The sequence below is a fragment of the Melitaea cinxia genome, chromosome 4 (assembly GCF_905220565.1).
Source record: "Melitaea cinxia chromosome 4, ilMelCinx1.1, whole genome shotgun sequence".
Lineage (NCBI taxonomy): Eukaryota > Metazoa > Arthropoda > Insecta > Lepidoptera > Nymphalidae > Melitaea > Melitaea cinxia.
The window spans coordinates 15,871,539-15,877,842 of NC_059397.1; the positions used below are offsets into that span (position 1 = coordinate 15,871,539).

Genomic DNA, 6,304 nt, shown 5'->3' on the forward strand with positions numbered 1-6,304 from the left:
ATTGAGAGTAATTGCTTCTCAAAAACTGACAGGCGCTCCAACAAATCATGTTTTTTTTTCTGAAAATCGTATTTAAATACGAATTACATTATTTATATAATATGAATGATATTTTTTTTACCGACAATAATAAAAAATAGAAATGAATATAAAAAATCAATAATAAAAAATAATTAAAAAATAATAATGATAAAATATGAATAATATTTTTCGATTTTACCGACACACACAATTACAAGATTGAGAGTAATTGCTTCTCAAAAACTGACAGGCGCTCCAACAAATCATGTTTTTTTTTCTGAAAATCGTATTTAAATACGAATTACATTATTTATATAATATGAATGATATTTTTTTTACCGACAATAATAAAAAATAGAAATGAATATAAAAAATCAATAATAAAAAATAATTAAAAAATAATAATGATAAAATATGAATAATATTTTTCGATTTTACCGACATAATAATAAAAAATAAGAACAGCCTATTTAAATAAAAAATAACGAGTGCAATTAGAAAAAGAAAAAGAAAAAATAATTGATCAGAGACATGGGGATTTGAACCATGATCTTCTCGGTTGATCCCGACTGGCCGATTTCCCACCGAGCTATTGCAACTAAATTGACAAATGCGAAATTTACCTTCGTATTCTAACGATATTTTTTTTCACTCCCTAAAAACAATGATAAAACGACATTTTCTAAAAATGAATCCTAGCTAGATAGATTTTTCTCCCCCGAAACCCCCTATATACTAAATTTTATGAAAATCGTTGGAGCCGTTTCCGAGATTCAGATTATATATATACATATATATATACAAGAATTGCTCGTTTAATAGTATAAGATTCTTATCTATTATTAGCAATAGTGTTTTGTGCCAGTTCACGGGTACTGTCCCATCAATGGATCATATAGAATGAAGCAATATAATTATGTAGATAAGTACGTGTTATTTTATAAGATTCTATTACAAAGTTGCGACAATACCATGTCTCACAATTGCTTAACAGAACACAATACATCTTTGTTTTATTCCTGTCTGTGGGTTTATAGCGTAGTTATCTATACTATAGTATTATAAAGCTAAAGATCTAAAATATTTTTTATCTCTATACTCGTTGCCTAATCTCTGAAATATCAGGACCAATTTCGACCGAACTTTTAGTTATCAATAGTGCTAATTAACCCTAAAAAGATGAAGTTGTTTTTTAGTACGGAAAAGATACACATGCGCCTAAGAGGTGCACAATTTTTTATGAATTTTTGTCAGTCTCGGAAACAAAAATAGTTATTTTTGGTCCACGGTTATTTAAATATGACGTATTTAATTTATCAACGATCTTTGATTTGTTTAAAGATTTTTAAATTTTTTTCAGGACAATTACATTTTCTTAGAACTTGTTTACAATTTTTTTCAACACAATAACTTTATATAATTCTGCTATAATTGAGTTTGAACCATCCTTTGAGTTTATACGGTAGACATCTCGAATATTCCCGTCATGCAGATCAACCTTTAATATTTTCTCGATATCTTTTAATGTATCGACCAAAATTTCTTTTATTTCTCCAATACTTTTTGAAATATTACGTGTTCCTAGTCCTGTGGCACGCATTTTCCTTTCTAGTCTTTCTATATTTTTTTTACAAGCTCGCTGATAGTTATTTTGTCTTGTTTCCTTTGCGATTCAAGGGTTGACATACGGGATACGAACTCACAATATTTAGTAGATAAAGTATCAACAGTTTTTACGTGCTCCTTAATATTTAAATCTTGAAAAGCTTAGGTATCTTGTTGATGAGAAAAAGAGACGAACATATCAGCACTGTTGCACGGAGTACTTAAATCGGCGCAGACATTCTTACGTTTTTTGCGCTCGCTAATATTTATACCAAACACAAGAAAATCGGGTGCGGAATCGCAATGTTGAAGCTTCGTTCCTGTAGTCGTACAACCTAAGCTAGTATATGTAAGTTGCATGCGTCTGCTCACCGTCATTGGTCGTACGGTAGATCGGTACGGTAGGTACGATCGATTGACATAATAATGAAGCGTATTGCGGGTAGGAGGTGCGTAGTAGGAGATTACATCGCGCGTTCAAATAATATTTGCAGAAAGCCTCTTAGTCGTGGACTTTGTGAAAATGAAAACTAAAAGTTAATTGCAAATAGAAGTATTTTTTTAATACGCTTATAATTGAAATGAACATCTACAAGTCTGGATTGATATTTAATTTACTTTTGGCTGTTTTATTGTAAAAAAATCCTATTTATATACCAAATATTCAAAAGTCAATTCAACCTATTAATAAAAAAATAAAACTAGATAAGAGTAAAAACGGATTGCATTGTTTATGACAACTGGTTGACGTAGTTTTCACAATGACACTGTTACACAAACGGTCGGGTTTTCCAACCCCTCTCGAAACTAATGTTTACATGGGCCATATAAACATTTTTACATGTATGGCTATATTTCATGTTAATGTTTTGTATGCATACTCTTAAAATTACAATAAAATTTTATTTACCTCATAAAACTTCCAGCTTTCCTCTTATTTTTATTTAAATTTACATATTAATTTATCTTGTTGTTTTAAGATAAACATTATTTTGTTTCTGATCCCATCAGTTTTTAAAGGTTCTTTCCCGATATTTTCCTCATTGAAGTATAATAAACAGAATGATTCATACTGTGTTATCTTTATATATTTCATGTTTAATGTTTATAACCACGGATAAGAGGTATATAAAGCAAGCCAGGGTATCGCAAGTTGCATTCAGTCTGAAAATATCATTTACTCGTACAATTGTTATTCATTTAAAAAATTAAGATGAAAGGATTTTTATTTATTTTCGCTATTGTAATGGCGCTGTTGTCTTTAACTTCGACAGTAATGTCTGAGGGTAAGTCTTTTAATTGTTTGTTTGTGAAATAGCATCGAAATAAATTTAAAAATCATATTGTTCTTAATAAATGTTATTAAAATTTATATAAATTGAAACAATTAAACAAAACTAAAATAAATTTGTTTATAGCAAATAGGTACGTCTCAAGCAAAAATTTACTATTTTATTTTTTTGTAATTGTTTTTGAATTGCTATTCAAACTTAAAAAATCTAAAGATAACTTTATTTTTCATACCTTATTAAATATAAAAACACTTAAAATTATAATATAATACATTAATATCTGTTTTTAATGATTAATAAACAGAGTATATACGTGTCTTAAGTGAATAATTCGAATATAGCTTCTTTTATTTATGTCATTTATCCATACTAATATTATAAATGCGAAAGTAACTATGTCTGTCTGTCTGTCTTTTGGGCTTCGCCAAAACTACTGAACCGCTTTAAATGAAATTTGGTACATAGATAGTCTAGAGCTTTATAAAGGACATAGGTTTTTATTGCGAAAAAAGGATGTAAAGGGTTGAAAGGTGGGGATGAAAAGCTGTATGGTAGTATCATCATTTTTAGAGCTAGAAGCTTGAAACTTGTTTTTGAGACTGTTAATTCGATATAAATAAATATGAAATTCAAAGTTTGTAAAAGTTTTTCACTTGAGGGTGTAAAATAACAATAGGGAATAGAGGATGAAAGTTTGTATGGAATGTGGAAGGTTTATGTGAGTGTTTTATAAGTTTGCCACAAGAGACAAAATATTAGAGCAGTTCTGATGTACCAAATAATTCAAAAGATATATACAAAAGATGCTTTCTAAATTCACTATTTCACGCGGACAAAGTCGCGATTACAACTAGTATAAAATGACTGGAATAAATGTTTAATTCACAATCTTGCAATTTCTTACTGGTTAGATACGTAATACTTAAGCACTATCTGGAATTATAATACAAATTAGATCACCATTAAATAAACACAGAGATACACACACAATCAAACACATACAAACACGATAAAATCATAAATATAAACGATAAATACAATAGAATTTATCTTATGATTACCGCATTATTACTAACAGCAAGGTCACGGTCCCTGTAATCTTGAATTACGGATAATGCGTAAGATCTCATATTTTTGTGTCAATATAAAATTGTATAACAACTCAATCTACACAATGGTCTGCGACAACTGATTAAGATAATATAAAATAAGAATTCATATTTATTTTTAGGTGTTTATTCGTAACATTAATAATAAAACAATAATTATATTTGCTATTTAATATAACTCATAACTACGGTCTTTTTAAAAAAAAAATTAATAAAAATATTTAAATGCAAGTGTTATGGAGTGTGTTTAGTCAAATCAAAATAATATACTATTAGTAAATCGTTTATTAATTCCCCTGACTACGAATAATTTAAGGTAAATTTTGCATAAATGTTATATAATACATATAAAGCGACAGTATTCGATTAGTTCGGATTGTAATAGCTTCACCCCGTAATATCCCACTACTGGACATAGGCCTCTTTCCCAATGTAGGAGAGGGATCAGAGCTTAATCCACCAGGCTGCTCCAATGCGGGTTGGAGAATGATAACAACCGGGACCGACGGCTCAGCGTTGCCGTGCCTAGAGGCACAGACCCACAAGGACTGCACAAAAACCCACACTACGGCAAACATCTGTATGGCCAATACAAATGTTTCTCATAGTAATAGATAATAATAACACAAAATAATATTTCTTTTTATTTACAGACTTAGAAGCCGGTCCTGTACTTCAAAGGTTGAAACGTGAAAATAAATGTGATTATTGGGAGTGCGATCGCCTCTGTCGCAGGCTGGAATTCCCCGGCGGAGCATGTGTTGGGAATAAGTGTGATTGTGATAAATTTTAGTTAACATCCTACAATTTCAATAATAAAATCGATTCACGTTAATGTTTATCTTTATTATATACATAAAGCTCAACACATTATATATGTATTAAAAGCTGTCTTAGATATAAATATGTAATTTCGTTACGATTCCATTGATTAAATTTAATTCAGAATAGACTCGTTAGCAGTTTTTGCTCTCTCGCACAGAAAATACCATCGGGATATTTAAAATGATTTTTAAACCTTTAAAACAACGCAAATACTCTCAAATTAAAAAGATTTTAGTATAATAATTAATCATAATAAATATCTCTTCATTTGCAATATAAACAAAAAGAAAAGTAAATATTTAATTATCTCGTATATTTTAACCTCTCATAAAACATTCTATATTTGTACGTGATTTTTTTTAAATATTAAGAGTTTGCAAGCTCTTCTGAACGACTAACGTTCAAAGACTTTATAATGTTTGTAATAGTTAGTAAAAAAGCAAAGTTTTCATAGTAAAAGTTATGTACAACAGACCGCGCTCTTGAAGTTCGAAGCTTAATAGAGCGAAAATATACTAAGAAAATGTCACAGTTCTAAAAATTATAAATCTTATTAAAAGTAAAATCAGAGTGAAATGTGTTTGATTACTATATTGGTAAATTGTCAAATATATTTACACATATATATATATATATATACCTATATACTTTATTAAATCTTGAAACATATTAATGGTACATATTAGGTACATATTAATGGTATTTTCTTTATACATACACACAGCAAACTATATACATACATTTACTTATTGTATCCTAGCCTCAAGAAATCATAAATATAATTTTAACACACAGTTTCATAAAATAACACACCGATTTATGTAAATGTTATTAAAAATGTCGAAAAGGACAAAAAAAAATATGTTCACCTTGACTGAATTCTCAACAAAATAACCGACGAGATGAGGTGGATGGAGTCTTTTTTACCCTTTTAGAAGGCACTTGCACCACCTGTGTTGCTTAAATTATGTAAATATTTTTAATTCAGAGTCGCGGGCTTTCATGTTTTAGCAAAACGAAATTTCTGGGTCAAATTGAAAGGGAGCCCTGATATAAGTAAATAATTCAGATGTTTTGTTATGATGGCATTCGAGGTGTAAACATAGACAATGTATTGTTTGAATCTTTAAACAGGGTTTAATTATTTACTGTTTGTATTTAAAAAGTTTATTTTGAATACATAATTGTAACTTTCTGCTTATTTCATAATAGTATTTTAAAAATAAAGATTAAAATATCGATTCATAATTTTATATAACCCTTATATAGATAGAGAAAGGGGATTTTGCCCAACAGTTGGATATTAAATTTATTATAATTCAGGTTAAATCAATTGAAAGTCAAACAAATACAAAATTTTAATTAAATTGTAAGGAAACTAAATTTCATGCGATCTCTTGAGTATTTACTCGTTTCATATACAGACAAAATTGCATTTGTATTATATTCACT

General features: G+C 28.8%; 1 long non-coding RNA gene across 1 annotated transcript; it reads left to right on the forward strand.

Moving 5' to 3' along the window:
• Positions 1–2,706: 2,706 nt before the first annotated feature.
• Positions 2,707–4,862, forward strand: LOC123670306. Its single transcript, XR_006745896.1, has 2 exons — positions 2,707–2,912; positions 4,681–4,862. It is a non-coding gene; the product is annotated as an uncharacterized LOC123670306 (long non-coding RNA).
• Positions 4,863–6,304: the final 1,442 nt, after the last annotated feature.